The following is a 22190-nucleotide window of genomic DNA, read 5'->3' as shown; positions in this document are numbered from 1 at the left end:
CTTCAAGGAAGTTTGAAATTACTGGATAGGAGAACACAGAAAAAGAAAGGCCACAAGCAGAATTAGGATTTGTCCTGAAGCTTACCTAGGTCTAAGTGCTGCATTGGCAGGCCTGCTTCAATCAGAAACGATTAGCGAATTTGCAACTACAATGCAAGAACACTGTCTTCATCATTTTCTACCTAAAATGGCTCAACAGGTTAGTGAGATCTGGAGAAGCTACTAACTCAGCTGAAGTCAGTGAAACTTTTTGAGTTCACTTACTTTAGTAAGAAGCAACTTTAGGTGAGGTTTGTATTGAGCCCTAGGTTGCCGGCCTCCAAGCCCATACTACTTATGTAAAGGCTTTAGTGACATCACAATAACAATTGCAGCCCTCCACAGTGAGAGAGATGAGGCAAGTCAACAGGTTGGACCAAAAGCAACACATACCAAGGAAAACAATTGATCCCCTAAAACAAAAAGATAAATACAGCAAAATTAAACAAAAGCCAACATCTTCAAATCTACCTTGCCTATGAAGGCTCTTGCAGATAGCCTAACCAATCTGATTTTACTTACAGTGTGTTCAGTAATACATCTATAAGCAATCAATTGAGAGGGATTTTGCTTGCGAGAGGAAGAAAGGAGGCTCCAAAGAACCTGCAAGCAACTTACAGTTTGATTTCCTCAGTCACTTGATCAAAGATGCAAGTTAAAAGAAGCACTTGATCACTTTCTTACAGGATATCAAGAGGGTAAATGTAAAATCCTAACCTCCAATGACACGAAAATCCCAAAAGCCAAACTAATATAGAAGTCAAGACAGTACAGTCATTGAAATGTAAAAGCTTTAATATTGTACAGATGAACAACTAGCACATAGAAGAGTCAGCCATTTGGCCCCTCCAGCCACCTTTAAAATTCAGCTAGGTCATGATTAATCTTCCACTTGGAATCAGAGATCTGTACAGCATGGAAGACGACCCTCCAGTCCAACTTGTCTATCCCAACTGATAGATTTGGTCCATATGCCTCTAATCCTTCCTATTCATTTACTTATCCAGATGCCTTTTAAAATGTTGCAATTGTTCCAGCCTCCAGCACTTCTTCTGGCAGCTCATTCCATACACACACCATCTTCTGCATGAAAAGAATTGCCAGAGGTCCCCTTTAAATCTTTGCCCTCTCACCTTAAACCTTTGCCCTCTAGTTTTGGGACTACTCCACCCCTAGGAAAATTCTTTGGCTATTTATCCTATCCATACCCCTCATTATTTCATAAACTTCCATAACATCACCCCTCAGCCTCCAGCAAAAATAGCCCCAGCCTATCTCCCTCTAGCTCAAACTCTCCAACCCTAGTAATATTCTGTAAATCTTCTCTGAAACCTTTAATTTCACAATAGCCTTCCTACAGCAACACTACCCCTGTATCCCTTGCTAAGATTGAGAGATGTTAAAGCTACTGATCTCTGAATATATTCAGTGACTCTAGTCACCCTCTGGGATAAGGAATTCCAAAGATTCACCATTCTGTATGTGAAGCTATTTTTCTTCACAGTCCTTAACAGTCTTAAATTGTGCTCCTGTCAAGCCCTGGCAACAGATCACTATGTTAATTGACATAAAAGTGGTCAGTCATATAATCCCTCAGTTACATGGCAATGAATAAGAAATGCTTTCATGCAGATATCACAGGTGAGGAGGAAGAAAGTATTATTGGGCATGATGTAACATTCTGCCACTATTATTAATCTTTCAAATAAAAGATCAAAAACAGCAAGAATTTCACTCCCTTGGTATGATAAGTACCCAAGAATTCAAGTTACGTGACTAGAATATTTGACAAGACTCAGAATTTTGACTTCAGCAGGGCACCTTTTCACTCAGTGCTGGCACTCTTCTTCAAAGACAAACGTACATAGCGTCAAGTCCAAAAGCCTAAACATAATCTATGCCAGCACTTCAGCATGGCACAGAAGCCCTGGATGCAATCTTTCAGGTGCAATGTGAAAATGGAGTTCTTCTGCACCTGACTGGAGTGCAGAGAGATCTTTTGCAGGCACAAAAAGCATTCCTGCAGGTAATATTCATTCTGCCACCAACATCACCATGAAGATTAACTGGTCATCTACCTCAATGCTGGCTGAGCAAACATTTTTGAAAGACTAGATTTTGCATCTGCCTACAGATACAACTGACTACATTTCAAAAATAATGATAAGGCAGATTCAGACAACTCCAGGACATAAATGCAAAAAAAGTATAGTTTACATACAGATCTCTTATACTACCATGACATTTGTTTGCTTTTTTTAAAATATAAGGTTTGGGCCTATTGCCTGATTGTAGTTGATGAATTTGCATTTCCATTGCTTTCTGTAGAGCATCTGGACAGCAAATATTACTGAAAGATAGTCACTGGTGATGAGGAAAACAGGAGATGGAAGGATGATTATAGTCATTAAAAGGAGAGTTTGGGATGAAAACCCATTGAACAGGTGCACATGAAGAAAGGGGAAATCAATGCTGCTGGGAATGCTGTGCAATTGCAATGCAAAATTACAATTTAAAGTTAAAATAAAACAAAATCTTAGAAAACAGGCCACACAAAAATAGTGATTAAGTATAATGATCAGATTGATTAAAATTTAAGAAATGAGGCAAGGGGAGGGGCAACATTTCTAAACCACCCGCATTTCCTTTAGGGAAGGAAACGGAGACTTCCACACCTTGTCTCTTTCACCACCACTCAGCCACCCACCCCGGCACCCTTCTCCTCCTCCTCGATTTACAAACCTCATCCAGCGAAATACATGCAGTGCGCCCCAGTTGAAGGTTGGGGTAGTTGGAGGCGGTAGCTTCAGCACGAATTTGCACAGCACCTTCACGAACCACACTCACACCCCTCCCCCCCCCCCCTTCAAAAATCCAGTAGGTGTACTGCACTTTTTTTTAAAAAAACAATTTCAGCAACAAAAAAAAATGCCCTTCCAACAGCAACTTCTCTCTCTCCCCGAGACGACCATGCTGAAAATAAGAAAAAAAAGGGTCGGTGCCCAGGTATCTCAGCACACAGACCCTAACAAATGAAGGGCTACACTTGCAAGAAAAACACTGGGCAAACGAAAACTACCCTGGGGCGCTCTCTCTGACCCCCCCCCCCCCCCAACAACCAGCCAAACTCAACACAAGCCACCATTCGCTCTTTTTAAAAGAATAATCCTAGCATTCAGTGCAAGCAACTCGAATGCATAAACGAGACGCTGAAAATACATTTAAAAAAAGGGGACCAACAGCAACAAGGAGAATAAACGTTTGCTCAGTCGGGATGAATTCGTAACCTCAGCTCAGCCGGAAAATAATAATAAATATCATGAAAGAAAAACATCGGGTGTAATATTCTGGTCAACATGTTGTGCTTTGGAAATTTGATGTCAGTGAGAGGCACTGACTGTATTTCGCTGGAAGTGGACGGGGAGGGGGGGGGGGGGCGCGGGGAAGTCTCTGCTGCTTCCTTCCCTAAAGGAAACGAGGGGATGGCTTAGAAATGTCTCTCCCCTGACCTCCTCCTCCTCAAAACCCCCGCTTGGGTTGAGCGAACAGGCCAGAGCCGCCGGCCGGTCTCTCTCTCTCCCCATCCCCCCCCACTCCTTCCCAACCTCCACCTCCTCCTCCTCCTCCTCTCTCGTTCTCCGCCCGAAACATCCTGAGAACAAAATGGCGCCGGAGCCCTAGGCCGGAATCCTGCCCGGCACCGAGAACACTTCGAAAACAAACTCCGCCGATTAACCGCCCAACCGGCGGCCATCGGCCCGCAATACTCACCCGGGCTCCTTCTTCCGGGCCGACGCTGTCTACAGAGCGAGGGGAAAAACCAAATTACGCCACGCCGGGCTCCCGATGGAGACGGATTGCGAATCGCCCCAGACCTACCGCCCGCCCGGCCTTCTCTCGCTCGCTCTCTTTTTTTTAATCCCTTCTCGCTATCTCCCACTCGCCCCGCCCCCTTGATATATAATCATTGAAAAAAATACCCGGCTGACTAACGGCTACGGAACGACGACTCTTCAGGCCCGCCTCCTCCACCTTATTGACCATTCATTATTCACGGCGGGTGGGCGGGGAAGCGGCCTCGCTGCCAATCAGCTGCCGCTCTATTAGCATATATTTGACTGTGGTCCGCGCACACGCACCCCAACCACGCCCACTTGCTCCCCCGATTCATCCCACCGGCGTTGAGGAGGCGGGGTCGCGACACGGCGTCGGAATCTTCTTATCATATATTAGAATATATTTCCGACTTGGATGGGCGGGGTGCCACTGTGGTGGGTGGGCGCAGGCGCACGAAACGCGGATTTCGTCCTCCGCAGGCAGCCAAATCGTCGCCATCTAGCGTCGGGAGGATTGAACGACAGGCTTTTTGTTTCTGAACCTCAGGCCATTTATTTATATTGGACTGCAAGGTACACCTTTACGTTTACTGTTGGGGGAGGGACAGCCATCCAAGACTGATGGGCAAACCATGGGTTTGAGTCTTCAACCAGCTGAGGTTACCATGAAGGATTCTCCTTCTCAACCTCTGTCCTTAAACCTGAAGATGGTGGCCTTCAGGTTGTGAGAAACAAAACTCACATATTAATAAATTTCAGTCCGAGTCAAATTCTGAAGCAGCGAATTTTATTGATACTTACTTGCAAGAAGGGGTGCCTAATGAGTAAGCACCCTCAATCTGAGGGTTACATTCTGATTTATGCTGTTCAGCTGCATCTCTCGGTCCTCCCCTTTCACCCCATTGGTTACTTTTACTGTAGTGTGTAGCCTATCACAAGCTCTAGCTTCACTCTACCTTTGTCCAGCTTCTCTCTGCCTCTGTTTACTTCTCCCTTTACTCTCAGCCTGTCGCCCCTTACCCTTATTTATTTCATTCCTTATACGTGACTATCCTGACATAGTTTGCTGTCTTCGTGCGATCATCCTGCCAAACTAAATTCCATCTGTTGGCTACATCCCTCCTGAGACTGGCACACTATTCTCCTGTTACTGGTACATCCTGCGACACGGTCGCTCTGCCCTATTAGTCAGAGATCATTCTACCTGTTTTCGCTTCTTCTGTTTTCCTATGCCTGGTACATCCCGCTCCACGATTGCTCTGCCCTATTAGTCAGAGATAATTCTATCTGTTTTCGCTTCTCACTGTTTAGTATTTGCATGCACAGCCTAATTTTATAATGTAAGCTTTTGCAGAAGCAACACCTGTTCCCTTATTCTGCACAATTTTAACCCTATACCTTACAATCCCCCCTTTTTCTTCTTGGCTACTAAATGTTGTCTTCTGCATTTGTCTCATATATTGCCTTCCAGTTTTCTAGCATCATCCCTGAGACTTCATTTATAGTGGCTAATTCCTTAAGGCCACCCATCCCCTCATTGTTCAAGAGGTTGAGTCCCTCTGCCTGATTACCTTTTAGAGGCATTTGTTTTGCCAAGGCCGTCTCAATTAGCTGCTGGGTGAACCCTCATACGCAAGGTATGATACAACAGCCAATTGCTGTCAATTCCCCTGCTACCACTATCAGGAAGGTGAGGATAGAGACTACCATGCCTTTCCACTTCCCAAACCATGATTCCAGCCATCCCTTGAGTGATGTGACCACTCCTGAGTTCTCAGCCAATTCTTCCGCCAAGGTAGTCAATCCTCGCAAGGCACGAGAGATTGACCCATCAGGTGCTGTATTATTTGGAATAAAGGTACAACAGCTACCCCCTAACATCACACATACATCCCCTTTTTCAGCTAGGATCATATCTAGGGCCAGTCTGTTTTCCCAGGCCATTCTGCTGGTTGCATCAAGTTGCTTGGAAATACCCTTGACTGCATCTCTAGTGTAATTGATGAATCTTTGCTGGTTGTAAAAAATATAGTTTATCCAGTCCACATTCTTGTTGACCGTTACCCACCAAAATAGGACTGATTCAAAACCTGTGCAATCTGGTTGCGGGCCTTGAACTGATTGGGGACCCATCTAAGAACTCCTGTAGAGTCAAGATAAATCCTATCATCAAAGGAAGTATCTAATAACGACCTTTTACTCCTCTCATTCTTTGTTACTACCACCTTCTCCTTCTCAAATGCCAAGGTGAATGGGATTGCCAATTGCACATATCCCTCTCCAGCCAGGAGGTAGGGTAGGTCGCAATATTCTGCCTCCACAGTACCACCAGAGATCTGCCCGCGGAACCCTGAGTGCTGAGTATTTCCCTCTTTTGTCCATTTCGGTGTCATTCTGAGTTTCTATACATAACCTCAGCTCCCCCAAGTCTCTGGACCGATTTGACCACGTCGGCTTATACACGATGTGTAATTCCCGACCGTGGTCAAAAACGGGTGGGGGGGGTGGGGAGCTTTCAAATCTATCTTCTCCAAGGGAGGGAACATTAGAGATAGGGATATACAATTCCTATCATTCCATGCAATCTTATCCTGATACAGGGCTATCATACATTCCATGTCCTTCCTGTTTCGGTTCCACCCGAGCGGAAAGGGAACCACTAGTCTACCGAAGGCACATGCATAGCAATTGCTTTTATTCAGAGTTTTAACAGTGTACTTTACCCATTCAACCCAGGCATTTGCGTCCCCATATCCAGTTTCTATTTCAATGGTCTGCTTCAAGTCCTTCACCTTTATAATTTTTACCACCTTGGGTCATTGGGAGGGGCAAAAGGTTGTATCTTATTATCAAGTTGTTTGGCTCGTTTTTTGTTTCCTGCGGCTATTCGGAAACAGCAGCCCGAAAAACACTTCCCAGTGGCAGCCATTACTATCCTTAAATCGTTACTAAGGAGTTGAGACCCGTTTTTATGGGGAAAGGAGTCTTCAGAGGAGGTATTTTTAATGGTAAGATATATCAGGTGGCACTTTCTGTCAGGACAGTCTAGGGCTGGGCGAAAGGGGGCTCTATGGATAGTGATGCCAGGTGGCGATTTTTGCGAACCATACCTTGTGTCCGGTAGGGTCTTAAGAAGGATTTCGGAGGAAATATACTCCCTCTGATACTTTACATCTGTGCATTCTACTAGACTGCAAGCATCGACCTCTATTACTTGTGGATATTCAGACTCAGGGACCATTAATAACAAATATGGAGATGACAGCATTGTTTGACAAAATCCCAATACTAAGAAGGCTAATATGGTAACCCTAAGTGTCCCCAGCATCTTATAATAGTATAATAGTATTGAAGGACCGAGAGATTTAACATGCAATACAATATATAGATATCAAAAAGAAACTATCCCGCGTCTGCATAAAAAATAGTTACTTAAAGTCTTTTGAGTCTGAGTTTCAGTGGTTCTTCCATCGATTCGGCTGTCCAGACTTCTTTCTTAACTGGGTATTCCACCGGTCCTTTAATCCTGGTTAGTCCAGCCTTTCTCTGCCGTGTGTATTGCCGTTTCAGTAGTCAAAAGAGCCTGGTATGGTCCCTCCCAATCCGGTTGCAATTTAGTTTCTGTCCATGACTTAATTAGACCCAATCTCCCGGCCGGATGGGAAGAACGGCGAATTCAAGGGGCGGAGTCTGTGCCAGTAATCCTTGTCTCCTAAGAAAAGACAAAGACGAGGACAAGCCCAGTATATACTTTTTTAAGAACAGATCTTTAGTCTCCAGGGTTGTTCCCCTTTTGTTCCCAGATAGGGCAGGCCAAACAATATCTCATAAGGGGACAGCCCCATATCTTTCCTTGGGGCTGTCCGCACTCGCAAAAGGGCTATAGGTAAACACTTAGTCCAAGGGAGTCTGGTTTCTATTATTAATTTCGATAACTGCTTCTTGAGTGTCTGGTTCATTCTCTCAACCTTTTCTGATGAAGGTGGGTGCCAAGGGGTGTGGAATTCCCAGGAGATACCTAACCTTTCATTATTCCCTGGACTACCTTGGAAGTAAAATGAGTTCCCTGATCCGAATCTATACACTCCACTATCCCGTATCTGGGAATTATGTATTCAAGTATTATCTTGGACACCCCACTTGCGGTGGCAGTGGCTAAAGGCTATGCCTCCACCCATCCAGATAGGTGATCAACCATTACCAGCATATACCTCAGTCTTTTTTTAAAAGTTGCATTCTCGGGTTAGCTGTTAACAATGGGTGATAGCTCGACAATATGTTGAAGGTGTTGGCCCCCTGTGTTCTCCGTCTATGCCATGATGTTTAGATTGATTCTAATCTAAAAAGTGAGATAACAGAGTTTTACATAAATTCATGCAGTTTTTGAGCTCAGAGTTCTACATGAGTGGATGCGGTTTTTGAGCAAAGTATAATGTAACCCTGCAAGTACAAACTCACCCCACAAAATATATGTGTGCATGTGGGTCTTTGTCTGTGTGTGTATGTGTGTATGTCTGTCTGGGTTGGGGGTTGTGAGTGTGAGAAAGTGTATGTGTGTCTGTGTAGTGAGTGCAGAGTGTCTTAAGTCTGTGAGGGGGTGCATGTGTGAGTGTGGGAGTGTGTGTCTGTAAGGGTGTGTGTGGGTGTCTGTGTGCGCATCTGTGTGTATGTGTGTCCGTGCGTATGTGTGTTTAGGAGTGCCTGTGTGTGTGTGTGTGAGAGTGTGTGTGTGTGTAGGAGTATCTGTGAGTGTGTATAGTGCAATGGTGGTTACCTGAAACGTGACATGAACCCAAGGTCCTGGTTGAGGCCCTCCCTATGTGTACCGAACTTGGCTATCAGCCTCTGCTCGGCCACTTTCCTCTCCTGCCTGTCCCGAAGTCCACCTTGGAGGATGGTCACCCGAAGGTCCGAGGCTGAATGTCCTGGACCACTGAAGTGTTCCCCAACTGGGAGGGAACCCTCCTGTCTGTTGATTGTTGTGCGGTGCCCATTCATCCGTTGTCGTAGTCTTTGCTCAGTTTCCCCAATGTACCATGCCTCAGGGCATCCTTGCCTGCAACACATAAGATAGATGACATTTCCTGTTCATTTTCTGAGGGGTTGCTAGATGATATCTAGATCTATGTGTTTGTTTATGGTTCACCAAGGAGGAAGAAACTGACAACAAACTCGCATTCCTGGGTGTCACAGTCGAAAGAACGGACAACGGAGAACTACAAACCTGCATATACAGAAAACCGACAAACACTGACCAAATACTTAACTACACTAGCAACCACCCCAACACACACAAACGAAGCTGTATCAGAACATTATTCCAACGAGCCACCTCACACTGCAGCACAGACGAACTTCGGAAAACAGAGGAGAACCACCTATACAACATATTCAAGAAGAACAGATACTCAAAAAAAGTCCGCAGATTCCTCTAGAATGAACCACGACAAGCAGACCAAACACAGCCAGAAACCCTAACCACCTTACCATACATCAAAGAAGTTTCAGAAATGACAGCCAGACTATTAAGACCCCTCAGAATCCAAGTTGCACACAAACCCACCAACGTTCTCAAAACAAAAACTAACAAACTTAAAAGACCCAGTACAACCCATGGACAAAACCTATATCGTCTACAAAATTCCATGCAAGGACTGCCACAAATACTACATAGGACAAACAGGAAGAAAGTTAGCCACCAGGATACACCAACACCAGCTAGGCACAAAATGACACGACCCTCTCTCCCTCGTAGCCCTACACGCTGAGGAAAAAAAAAACCATTTCGACTAGGACAACAAATCTATCCTGCGACAGGCTAAGCAAAGACATGCCAGAGAATTCCTAGAGGCCTGGCACTCCAACCACAACGCCATAAATAAACACATAGATCTAGATACCATCTATCAACCCCTCAGAAAACAAACAGGAAATGACATCACCACAAACCACAGGAACCCAATCCAGGACAACCATATAAATAGAAAGCAGGAGACAACAGCTTCGCTTCACTTGGAGGTCGCCACTGAAGATATTACCTAGCCAGGTAATGAAACATCTGGATATCAAACCGACAGCCCAGCGAGCAAATCTACATCCCACAATTTAACATAGCTAATCTACCTAACCTTCACATCTTTGGATTATGGCAGGAAAGCGATGCAGATCTGGGGAGAATATGCAAACTCCGCACAGACAGTTAGCCGAGTATGGAATTGAACCTGGGCCTAAGGAAGGGTCACCGAACCTGAAATGTTAATTCTGATTCATCTTCACAGATGCTGCCAGACTCGCTGAGCTTTTCCAGCAATTTCTATTCTTGTTTCTGATTTACAGCATCCACAGTTCTTTTGCTTTTTACTTAATAAATACCAGTGTTTGATTTGATTTATTATTGTCACATGTACTGAGATACAGTATTGTTTGCATGCTAACCAGACACATCATACCTTAGAAAGTACAACAGGGTAATAGAACACAATGCAAAGGGTATGGACAATTGTGTGGAGAAGAATATTGTAGTGGATGATCAGCCATAATTATATTTATTGGAGAAGCAAGAGTGGCCAATCAAGCATGCTCTTATATTCTTATGTTCCCTTAGTCCCTCCCCTCTGCATTTTCCCGCTAGCCCTGTACATAGAGTCATAGAGATGTACAGCATGGAAACAGATCCTGCAGTCCAACTTGTCAATACCAACCATTAATTAATCTAATCCCATTTGCCAGTGTTTGACTTGCATCCTTCTAAACCCTACCTGTTCATATAACCAACCAGATGCCTTTAAATGTTGTAATTGTTCCAGCCTCCACCACTTCCTCTGGCAGCTTATTCCATACATTCTGCATGAAAACGTTGCCCCTTAGGTCTCTTTTAAATCTTTCCGCTCTCACTCTAAACCTATGCCCTCTAGTTCTGGGCTCCCTTACTGTAGGGAAAAGACCTTGTCAGTTTACCCTATCCATGCCCCTCATGATTTTATACCGTGGGCGGCACGGTGGCACAGTGGTTAGCACTGCTGCCTCACAGCGCCAGAGATCCGGGTTCAATTCCCGCCTCAGGCGACTCTCTGTGTGGAGTTTGCACGTTCTCCCCGTGTCTGCGTGGGTTTCCTCCGGGTGCTCCGGTTTCCTCCCACAGTCCAAAGATGTGCAGGTCAGGTGAATTGGCCATGCTAAATCGCCAGTAGTGTTAGGTAAGGGGTAGATGTAAGGGTATGGGTGGGTTGCGCTTCGGCGGGTGCGGTGTGGACTTGTTGGGCCGAAGGGCCTGTTTCCACACTGTAAGTAATCTAAAAAAAAATAAACCTCTGTAAGGTCACCTCTCAGCCTCCAATGCTCCAGGGAAAATAGCCCAGCCTATTCATTCTTTCCCTATAGCTCAAGCCCTCTAACCCTGACAACACCCTTGTAAATAATTCTTCTTCAAATAATTATCTAATTCTCTTTTAAACTCCTGGATTGAATTTGTCTTCACAACACTCTCAGACTGTACATTCCAAATCCTGACCATGCCCGAAGCAAAAATCTTTTTGTGTCTTTTTCTAATCTTTTAGATTAGAATCAATCTAAACATCATGGCATCGACAGAGAACACAGGGGGCCAACACCTTCAACATATTGTCTAGCTATCACCCATTGTTAACAGCTAACCCGAGAATGCAACTTTTAAAAAAAGGTTTTGTGATTTATACATGAAAGAAGTGAAACTATCACTGTATTCTAACAGATGAAAGACTTAACAATCAATTTTTCAATGTATAATTTCAGTTACATCACACTGTAAGTTTTTGCTATAAATTCTGTGTGTTAGGATTAAGCCTTTCCACTATCACCTGATGAAGGAGCGACGCTCCAAAAGCTAGTGTGCTTCCAATTAAACCTGTTGGACTATAACCTGGTGTTGTGTGATTTTTAACTTTGTACACCCCAGTCCAACACCGGTATCTCCGAATCAATCTTCTATGGGATTGCATTTGTAAGCATAAAAATGTGTAAGTCGGCGTGTTCATAAATCGGGCACCCCCCCCCCCCCCCCCCACCCCGTACACCCATTAAATCTTCTCTTAACCTTTGCCCGGGTGAACTCCAACTCATCCGTATAACTAAAGTCCCTCATCCCTGGAAATGTATTTTAATTCTTTTCTGCACCCTAATTAAATTCCCTCATGTTTATACAAATGTGTGGTGCCTAGCTTTGAACTCCAGGTTTAGCATAATGTCCTTGTTTTGTGTACACACACTGAGAAAGCCCAGGATGTTGTTTTCTTTTATTAGTTACTTCCTCAACCTGTCCTGCCAAATTCAGTGGTTTGTTCACATATACCCCCAGGCCTTCTGCTCCTGCATTCCCTTTAAAACAGTGGCTCTTATTTATCTGACCTCTCCTAGTTGTATCCACGAAGATTAATTGCACCATGCGTCTCTCCATTAAATTTAATTTGCTAGTTTATTGCCCTGTTCCACAGGTCTATTCATAGAGTCATACAGCAGGGTAACAGCCTCTTCCTGATGAAGGGCTTTTGCCTGAAACATTGATTTTCCTGTTCCTTGGATGCAACCTGACCTGCTTGCTTTTCCAGCACCACACTCTCAACTCTAATCTCCAACATCTGAAGTTCTCACTTTTGCCAAAACAGCCTCGTCAGTCCAACCAGTCCACACCAACCATAATCCCAAACTAAACTATTCCCACCTGCCTGCGCTTGGACCAAATCCCTCCAAACATTCATGTACTTATCTAAATGTCTTTTAAATGTTGTAACTGTAACCACATCCACCACTTCCTCTGGCAGTTCGTTTCACACCTGTGTAGAAAATTGCACGTCATGTCTTTTTTAAATCGTTCGCCTCTCACCTTAAAAATATGCTCCCTAATCTTGAAATCATCCAGCCTGGGGAAAAGACAACTGTCATTCACTTCATCTATACCCCTCATGATTTCATAAAAATCTTTAAGGTTACCTTTCCACTTCCTAAGCTCCAGTGAAAAAAAGTCCCAGCCTATCCAGCCTTCCTTGTAACTTAAACCCTCCATTCCGACAACATTCCGGTAATTCTCTTCTGAACCCTCTACAGCTTAATAATATCCATCCTCGAACAGGGTGACCAGAACTGGACTCAGTACTCTAGATGAGGCCTCACCAATGTCTTCGAGGAGAAAGTGAGGACTGCAGATGCTGGAGATCAGAGCTGAAAATGTGTTGCTGGAAAAGCGCAGCAGGTCAGGGAGCATCCAAGGAACAGGAGAATTGACGTTTTGGGCATCAGCCCTTCTTCAGGAATGAGGAAAATGTGTCCAGCAGGCTAAGGTCTGGCGATGCAACATGACGGTTGGAGGAAGAGCACCTCATCTTCCGCCTGGGAACCCTCCAACCACAAGGGATGAACTCAGATTTCTCCAGTTTCCTCATTTCCCCTCCCCCCACCTTGTCTCAGTCAAATCCCTCGAACTCAGCACTGCCTTCCTAACCTGCAACCTTCTTCCTGACCTCTCCGCCCCCACCCCACTCCAGCCTATCACCCTCACCTTGACCTCCCTCCACCTATCGCATTCCCAATGCCCCTCCTCCCTACCTTTTATCTTAGCCTGCTGGACACACTTTCCTCATTCCTGAAGAAGGGCTGATGCCCGAAACGTCGACTCTCCTGTTCCTTGGATGCTGCCTGACCTGCTGCGCTTTTCCAGCAACACATTTTCAGCTCACCAATGTCTTGTTGGACATTATCTTGAATATTCTCCTCACAACTCAAAATGACAATGACCACAAATCCATGCTGAGTAGATTCAAAATAGCTAAGGAGGCTCCTATGTAACTAATTTGCCTACAACTATCCTGTCTGTGAATTGTCACAGCTCACTGAGGGCAAGGTGCTGGAAATCAAGCCCTCCTATTCCAAGAGGCATCTCAAAGGTTAAAGAACTTAATATAAATATACAAAGTTCCCTAATCTACCTGATTGCCACATCCAGGTTTATGGACAAAATGAACCAAGTTTCTGTACTTAAAAGAATTACAGTGATATTTATTACAAGTAATTAGACTTTAGGTAAATAGTTATAAACTATCAGCATATAACGCTACTAATTAAAACTCTAATCGCTTTATAAACTCCCCCTGACACAGGCAAACAGACAGAGACAAATAGGTTAAGGACAGAAGAAAACTGGGAGGCAGCTCAGTGGTTCCTAGCTAGCGGTTGTTGAAATGATCCTATTGATTATTATACTGATCAGAACACTGGTTTTCAGACATCTTCCCCAGATGCTACCATTTCGTTTGCAAGGGACAGAGTGTGGATGTTTTCTTATAAAAGGTCTCTGACCTATCAATTAAGAATGATAGTTTAAAACAACTGCACAAGGAGAGACAAGAGAGTGGTGGGCCTGTGGAATTCATTGCCACGGAGTGCAGTGGAAGCCGGGACGCTAAATGTCTTCAAGGCCGAGATTGATAGGTTCTTGTTGTCTAGAGGAATTAAGGGCTACGGGGAGAACGCTGGCAAGTGGAGCTGAAATGCGCATCAGCCATGATTGAATGGCGGAGTGGACTCGATGGGCCGAATGGCCTTACTTCCACTCCTATGTCTTATGGTCTTATGGTCTTATAGACAAGTTGGTTTTCTCCAGGTTTAATGTTGATTTGATTTCAAATTACAGAGAAGGTCAACCCTTCTGAGCTAGTGGAGATCAAACCACTTTTCTCTATATCTTGTTCCCAAGCTGTTCCGATACCTAAGAACAAATTGCATGGTTATTGGCAAGTAAAAGGTTTCTGTCATTAATAACTGGTCACTAGTCCATAGACCAGTCAACCCCTTATTGCCACCCAACTGCAACTGTACACGACTGGCTCTAGTTCACCTGTGATCCAAAATTGGATCACTGCTTGTTCAAATTGGACAAATGGCACAGATCCCGAATGTCAGATTTCTTGCTTTTCAAAACATGCAGCAATTGTTTAAAAGATGTTTTAAATTGTTTTAAAGCAATTCTTCCTCACTTAGGCCCACAATTCTCAAAACAAAACACACAAAAATAAGAAGACATGTCTTTACACAATAAAAACAAATGAAAATATAGCAATGCATACATATCAAAAACGTCTTTGTTTTTCAATTTTATCACACCTCACCTTGTAATGTAAAAGATACTGAAAAATATTAGGTGTTTGCTTTTGAAAAACTCAGTGAGCTGTTCCTGCTTATTGCACTCTCTTGAGACCAATTTGATGTAGACTACCAAATGAGAATGCAACTTTCCATAACAAAAAACAGAAGCTGCTGGAAAAGCTCAGCAAATCTGGCAGCCTCTGTGAAGAGAAATCAGGGTTAACATTTCGGGGTCCATTTCTGATTTACATCAGCTGCAGTTCTTTTGGGTTTTCATTTATGTAATGTTCCATGTTGTCGATGTTATTGAGCTTTAGTGTGAACTCCTGGAACATTTGTCTGGCCCTTGTGAAGCCAGTGGTTGAGCAAGCGGACATTCATCAGACACCTCAGGGTCAACATCTATCTACGATTGGCAGATCTGCCAGTCCCATCGCGCAGGCAAGTGAAAAGAGACTTGTCAGCAGATCAGTTTGCCACGTGCTGCTCCTCCTCAATCTCAGATTCTTGCGGGATCATAGCCCATTTGAACCCGGGATGTGTTGGTGCTAGTGGATTCCGTCACTGTCTTCCAGGCCTTTGTTGTCACTGCCCCTTCCCCACTCCCCCCAAACTCCCCATGGCCTCCTGCTTCTTCTCGTTGGCCTTAATAAGAAGCTGAGCGATCCACAGCGGTTGGCAGTGAGTTTTCAGGTTCCCAATCATCCATGGCCCATGGCCTGGAGCTTGTCCATAGTGTTGGCGCTGGTGAGTGGGGGGAGCAGAAGGGTGCAGTCTGAGAACAGATCAGCTTGATGTTTGAGGCCAGTGAAGTTGGGTAGGCAATTATCTTCTTTTTCTTCCCTTGATACATTTTGGCAACTCTCCTGACTCTCTTCTCCAAAAGAGTGCTGAGCATCATCCAGGTGGTCTTGTTCATCTCACACTCATCTACTGTCAGTCTAGTTTTGTTCAATGAGATGGCAATAAGCAGGATAGATAAAGGGGGTAGATAAAGGATAAATACATTTGATGAAATCATGCATATTGGCCTATACAGTTAGGTAAGAATGTATGGTGTTTAAAGTAGTATAGAAACATGGAGAGATGCCAAAGAGTTTTATTAAAGTGGGCATTTTCAATATGACAACCTGAAAATGTTGATATGCCATAGGAATCAATGATGGGGCCACAATTAGTTTACAATATATATTAGTGACTTGGATGAGGGAAATGAATGTACCATTGCGAAGTTTGTGGATGGCACATAAGTAGGTAGGAGAAAGTGAGGACTGCAGATACTGGAGAGTCGGAATCAAAAAGCGTGGAGTTGGAAAAATCACAGCAGGTCAGGCAACATCCGAGAAGCAGGACAGTCAACGTTTCAGGCATTACCCTTCATCAGGAATGTGGAAGGGTAAGGGGGCTGAGAGATAAATAGGAAAGCAAGTGGTGAGTTTGACACAATGACTGAGTGGGCAAGAATGAGGCAGATTGAATATAACATGGGAAAATGTGAGCTTATGCAGTTTGGCAGGAAGAATAGAGAGGCTGAATATTCTGCAGAAATTTGCCCCTTGAATACTGGGAACAGTTTTTGGTCAATATTTTGGCCCTTTTTGAAGGCGAGCATTAAAGGCATTGCAGAGAAGGTTCACTGAGTTGATGCTGGGTATAGAGGGACTGTCTTTTGAGGAGAAGTTGTGTAGAGTGAGATTGGGTCTTTTCATCAATTTGTATATAAATTAGTATCAGACTTGAGATTCAGAATCAGATACAATCAGATTAAAATTTGAAGTGGATGCGAAGTCACATTTCTGGAGGAAGTCCCAGATAATTTGTCCAGGTAAAACAAAAACTGCTGTGCATTTCATAGTGCCTTTCAGGACATCTCAAAGCACTTTACAGCAGACCTTTTTTTTGAAGCGTAATCGCTGTCTTAGTAGGAATCACTGCAGACAGACAAAGGCTAGAATAAAAATATGGAACAATATTTTTAAAAAGGCTGAAAATAACCTTATTATTTGAATGCACACAGCATTTGCAACTCGGGAGATGGCACGAATAGAAGTAAACAGGTATGATCAAGCTGCAAAGATGTGACTGCAACGTGACCAAGTCTGGGAATTAAATGTTCAAGAATATTTGACATTTGTGAAGGACAGACAAAGAGGAAAAGAAGTTAGCATCATAAGGAATGGGACCAATGCATTAATGAGAAAGGACCTTAGACTGGAAGAACAAGGGATAGAGATAAGAAATAGTATGGGGGAGCAAATATTAGTAGGAGTTGTTTATAGGTCACCAAACAGGTAGTGTAGAGCACTGTATGAATCTTATGTAAACTTTCCACTCTCACCCTAAACCTATGCTCCCTTGTATTTGACATTGCCACACTTAGGAAAGACTCCTAGATTAGAGGTGTATGAACCAAGGGAAAAGCAGCAATGATGCATGGCCTCAATGCCCACACAGTCTGGGCAAATGAATAACAATGATGAATTCCTGAAACGTGTATTAGATGACTTTCTAGAACAGTACATTGCCGAACCAACTAGGAACGAATTTTCTTTTTAGGTCTAATAGGACAGGGCAAATAAATAATTTTGTTTCTAAGATCCATTAGGGAAGAGTGACCATAATATCTTAGAATTTTCTATTGTGTTTGAAAATGATGTATTTGAATGCAAAACTATTATCTAAAATCTAAACAAGGCAGCTATGAAGGTTAGCTGTGGTAAATTGTGAAAATACATAAAAGTTATGATGGTCAACAAGCAACGCTTCACATTTAAATATCTAACGTATGGCTTACAATAAATTGCTTACAATAAAGGCACAAACACAAAAGGGAAAATGAGTCAATAGTGTTAACAAAGGATGTCCCAGATTATATGAGATCTAAAGAGGAGGCCTACAAAGTTCCAAATGTATAGTAAACGTTGAGCATCGGGAGTATTCTGGAATTTATCAAAGGTACATGAAGAACCCAATAAAGCAATTGTGAATAGAACATAAATATAGTCTGTCAAGCAATATAAGAAGACAACTCTGTCTTCATCTGCTGGTATCCCGTATCACTGACTTCAGTGGCCCCTCACTTCTCTCTCTGTCTCTATCACCATCGAGTGAAGTCCCTGTCTTGATGCACTCAGATATATCCTCTCTTTTCCTTGGGTGGGTGTGTTCAAAACTGGAGGTGAAAGATTTAAAAGGGACCTGAGGGACAACATTTTCACACAGAGGGTGGCTCGCATATGGAATGAGGAAGGAGTAGATGCAGGTACAATTACAACACTTCAAAGACATTTGGACAGGTACACAAATGGGAAAGGTTTAGAGAGATATGGGCCAAATGCAGGCAAGCAGATCTAGTTTATTTTGAAAAACTTAGTCGGCGTGAATGAATTGGGCTCAAGGGTCTGTTTCCATGCTGTATAAATCTATGATTCTCCTTGAACTTGTATCCCAGTCTCGCTGACCTCAGTTACCCTTCTCTCTGTCTCCACCCACTGGTGTCCCTTTATCACTACACCTTCTCTCCGTCAGTTCATATCGCCTTCTCACTGAACTCTAACCATAAGACCATTAGATACATTAGCAGAAGCATAGTGAGAAAGTGTGTCAAGATTGTCAAGGGTTACAGCAGGTTATTGATCAGTTGGGAAATTGGAGAGATGTTGCCTGGACAGGAGTGTTTTAGCTCTGAGGTGAAATTGGAGAACCTTAGATTGCTTTTGCTATTCCATCAGCGACCCAATGGAAGTATATAAAATTATGAGAGGCATGGATTAGGTGGATAGTTGGAGTCTTTCCTTGGATGGCAATGTCAAATACAAGGGAGCATAGGTTGAAGGTGAGAGGGAAAAGCTTTTTTTTAACAGAGGATGGTGGATACTTAGAACAAGCTGCCAAGGGAGGTTGTAGATGCATGTTTAAGAGGCAATAGACAATAGACAATGGACAGTAAGTGCAGAAGTAGGCCATTCGACCCTTTGAGCCAGCACCACCATTCGTTATGATCATGGCTGATCATTCACAATCAGTATCCTGTTCCTGCCTGAACCCTTGATTCCACTATCTTTAAGAGCTCTGTCCATCTCTTTCTTGAAAGTATCCAGAGACTTGGCCTCCACTGGCTTCTGGGGCACAGCATTCCATATATCCACTACTCTCTATGTGAAGAGGTTTCTCCTCAATTCTGTTCTAAATAGCCTACCCCTTATTTTTAAACTGTGTCCTCTGGTTCTGGACTCACCCATCAGCAGAAACATGCTTCCTGCCTACAGAGTGTTCAATCCTTTAATAATCTTGTATGTCTCAAGCAGATCCCCTCTCATCCTTCTAAACTCAAGTGTATACAAGCCCAATCGCTCCAATCTTTCAACATATGATAGTCCCGCTGTTCCGGGATTTGACCTCGTGAACCTACGCTGCATTCTCTCAATAACCTTCCTCAAATTTGGAGACCAGAACTGCACAAAATACTCCAGGTGCAGTCTCACGTGGGCCCTGTACAGCTTTGCTTCTATACTCAATTCCTCTTGTTATGAAGGCCAACATGTCATTAGCTTTCTTCACTGCCTGCTGTACCTGCATTCTTGCTTTCATTGACTGATGTACAAGAACACCTAGATCTCATTGTACTGCCCCTTTACCTAACTTGATTCCATTTAGATAGTAATCTGCCTTCCTATTCTTGCCACCAAAGTGGATAACCACACATTTATCCACATTAAACTGCATCTGCCATGCATCTGTCCACTCACCTAGCCTGTCTAAGTCACCTTGTATGCTCATATTATCCTCCTCACATTTCACCCTGCCACCCAGCTTTGTGTCATCAGCAAATTTAATAATATTACTTCTAATGCCTTCATCTATAATGTATATTGTAAACAGCTGTGGTCCCAGCACCAAACCTTGTGATACCCCACTAGTCACCGCCTGCCATTCTGAAAGGGACACGTTTATCACTACCTCTTTGCTTCCTGTCAGCCAGCCAATTTTCAATGCAAGTCAATATTTTGCCCCCAGTACCATGTACCCTAATTTTGCTCACTAATCTCCTATGTGGGACTTTATCAAAGGCTTTCTGAAAGTCCAGGTACACCACCTCCACTGGTTCTCCCTTGTCCATGTTCAGAATTACATCCTCAAAACATTCCAGAAGATTAGTGAAGGCCGACTTCCTCTTCATAAATTTGGTCAGCTCCTCCCTCATAGCTCCATACTTCCCTTTGTTCAACTGCAATACTGATATTTCTGATTCACCCTTCTTCCTCTCAGATTGCAGATTAAAACTTATCATATTATGGTCACTACCTCAGAATGGCTCCTTTACTTCGAGGTCCCTGATCAAATCTGGTTTGTTGCACAACACCAGATCCAGAATTGCCTTCTCCAGAACAAGCTGTTCTAAGAATCAATCTCGGAGGCACTCCACAAACTCCCTTTCTTGGGGTCCAGTACCAACCTGATTCTCTCAGTCTACCTTGCATGTTGAAATCCCCCATAAAAAACTGTAGTAATACCTTTGCGACAGGCCAATTTCAACTCCTTATTCAACTTACACCCTACATCCAGACGACTGTTTGGGGGCCTGTAGATAACGCCTATTGAGGTCTTTCTGCCCTTAGAATTTCTCAGCTCTATCCATACTGACTCTACATCTCCTGATTCTATGTCCCCCTCTCAAGGGACTAAATATCATTCCTCACCAACAGGGCCACCCCACCCCCTCTGCCCGTCAGTCTGTCCTTATGATAGCACGTATAGCCTTGAATATTCATTTCCCAGGCCCTGTCCACTTGAAGCCATGCCTCAGTTATCCCCACAACATCATACATGTCAATTTCTAACTGAGCCTCAAGCCCATCCACCTTATTTCTTATGCTTTGTGCATTGATATATACTTTTAATTTGTTAATCCCCTCACCCTTCCTATTAATCCCTATTTCACTTGACCATACTGTATGATCCCTTCTTGAGTTTTCTTCTCTGTTGATTCTGTTGTCTTTTTTAACTTCTCTTATTTTCACTTTCCCTTTATAGAATCATAGACATCTTCAGCATGGAAACAGACCCTTCAGTCCAATCCATTCATGCCGACCAGATATTCCAACCCAATCTAGTCCCATCTGCCAGCATCCAGCCCATATCCCTCCAAACCCTTCCTATTCATATACCCCTCCAAATGCCTCTAAAGTGTTGCAATTGTACCAGCCTCCACCACTTCCTCTGGCAGCTCATTCCGTACACGTACCACCCTCTGTGTGAAAAAATTGCCTGTAGATCTCTTTTATATTTTTCCCCTCTCACCCTAAACCTATACCCTCTAGTTCAGGACTCCCCAACCCATGCCCCTCATAATTTTGTAAACCTCTATAAGGTCACCCCTCAGCCTCTGACGCTCCAGGGAAAACAGCCCCAGCCTGTTTTGCCTCTCCCTATAGCTCAAATCCTCCAACCCTAACAACATCTTTGTAAATCTTTCTGAACCCTTTCAAGTTTCACAGCATCTTTCCGATGGGAAGGAGACCAGAATTGCACGCAATATTCCAACAGTGGCCTAACAAATATCCTGTACAGCTGCAACATGATCTCCCAACTCCTGTACTCAATACTCTGACCAATAAAGGAAAGCATACAAAAAACCTTCTTCACTATCCTATCTGCCTGTGACTCCACCTTCAAGGAGCTATGAACCTGCACTCCAAGGTCTGCTTGTTCAGCAACACTGCCTCGGACCTTATGATTAAGTGTATAATTCCTGCTAAGGTTTGCTTTCCCAAAATGCAGCACCTCGCATTTATCTGAATTAAACTCCATCTGCCACTTCTTAGCCCATTGGCCCATCTAGTAAAGATCCTGTTGTAATCTGAGGTAACCCTCTTCGCTGTCCACTGCACCTCCAATTTTGGTGTCATCTGCAAACTTACTAACTGTACCTCTTATGCTCACATCCAAATCATTTATGTAAATGACAAAAAAAGTAGAGGACCCAGCACCGATCCTTGTGGTACTCCACTGGTCACAGGCCTCCTTTCTGAAAAGCAACCCTCCACCACCACCCCTGTCTTCTACCTTTGAGCCAGTTCTGTATCCAAATGGCTAGTTCTTCCTGTATTCCGTGAGATCTAACCTTGCTCATCAGTCTCCCATGGGGTACCTTGTCGAACACCTTACTGAAGTCCATATAGATTACATCTACCACTCTGCCCT

The 22190-nt window shown here is 43.7% G+C and overlaps 1 protein-coding gene across 5 annotated transcripts in view; it reads right to left on the bottom strand.

Moving 5' to 3' along the window:
- LOC140455351 (protein PRRC2A-like) overlaps positions 1–4036 on the bottom strand; it is a 135018-nt gene extending 130982 nt beyond the window's left edge. For 3 of the 5 annotated variants that reach the window (XM_072550136.1, XM_072550140.1, XM_072550138.1), the window contains exon 1: positions 3811–4035. The gene's annotated coding sequence lies outside the window, so the exon portion shown is untranslated. Of the gene's footprint in view, positions 1–3810 lie in introns of all 5 variants that reach the window. The other 2 variants (XM_072550137.1, XM_072550139.1) reach the window with 2 other exon arrangements.
- Between the last annotated feature and the right edge of the window lie 18154 nt (positions 4037–22190).

This window comes from Chiloscyllium punctatum, chromosome 30 (assembly GCF_047496795.1).
Source record: "Chiloscyllium punctatum isolate Juve2018m chromosome 30, sChiPun1.3, whole genome shotgun sequence".
Classification (NCBI taxonomy): Eukaryota; Metazoa; Chordata; class Chondrichthyes; order Orectolobiformes; family Hemiscylliidae; genus Chiloscyllium; species Chiloscyllium punctatum.
This window is presented reverse-complemented; position numbering and strand designations above follow the sequence as displayed.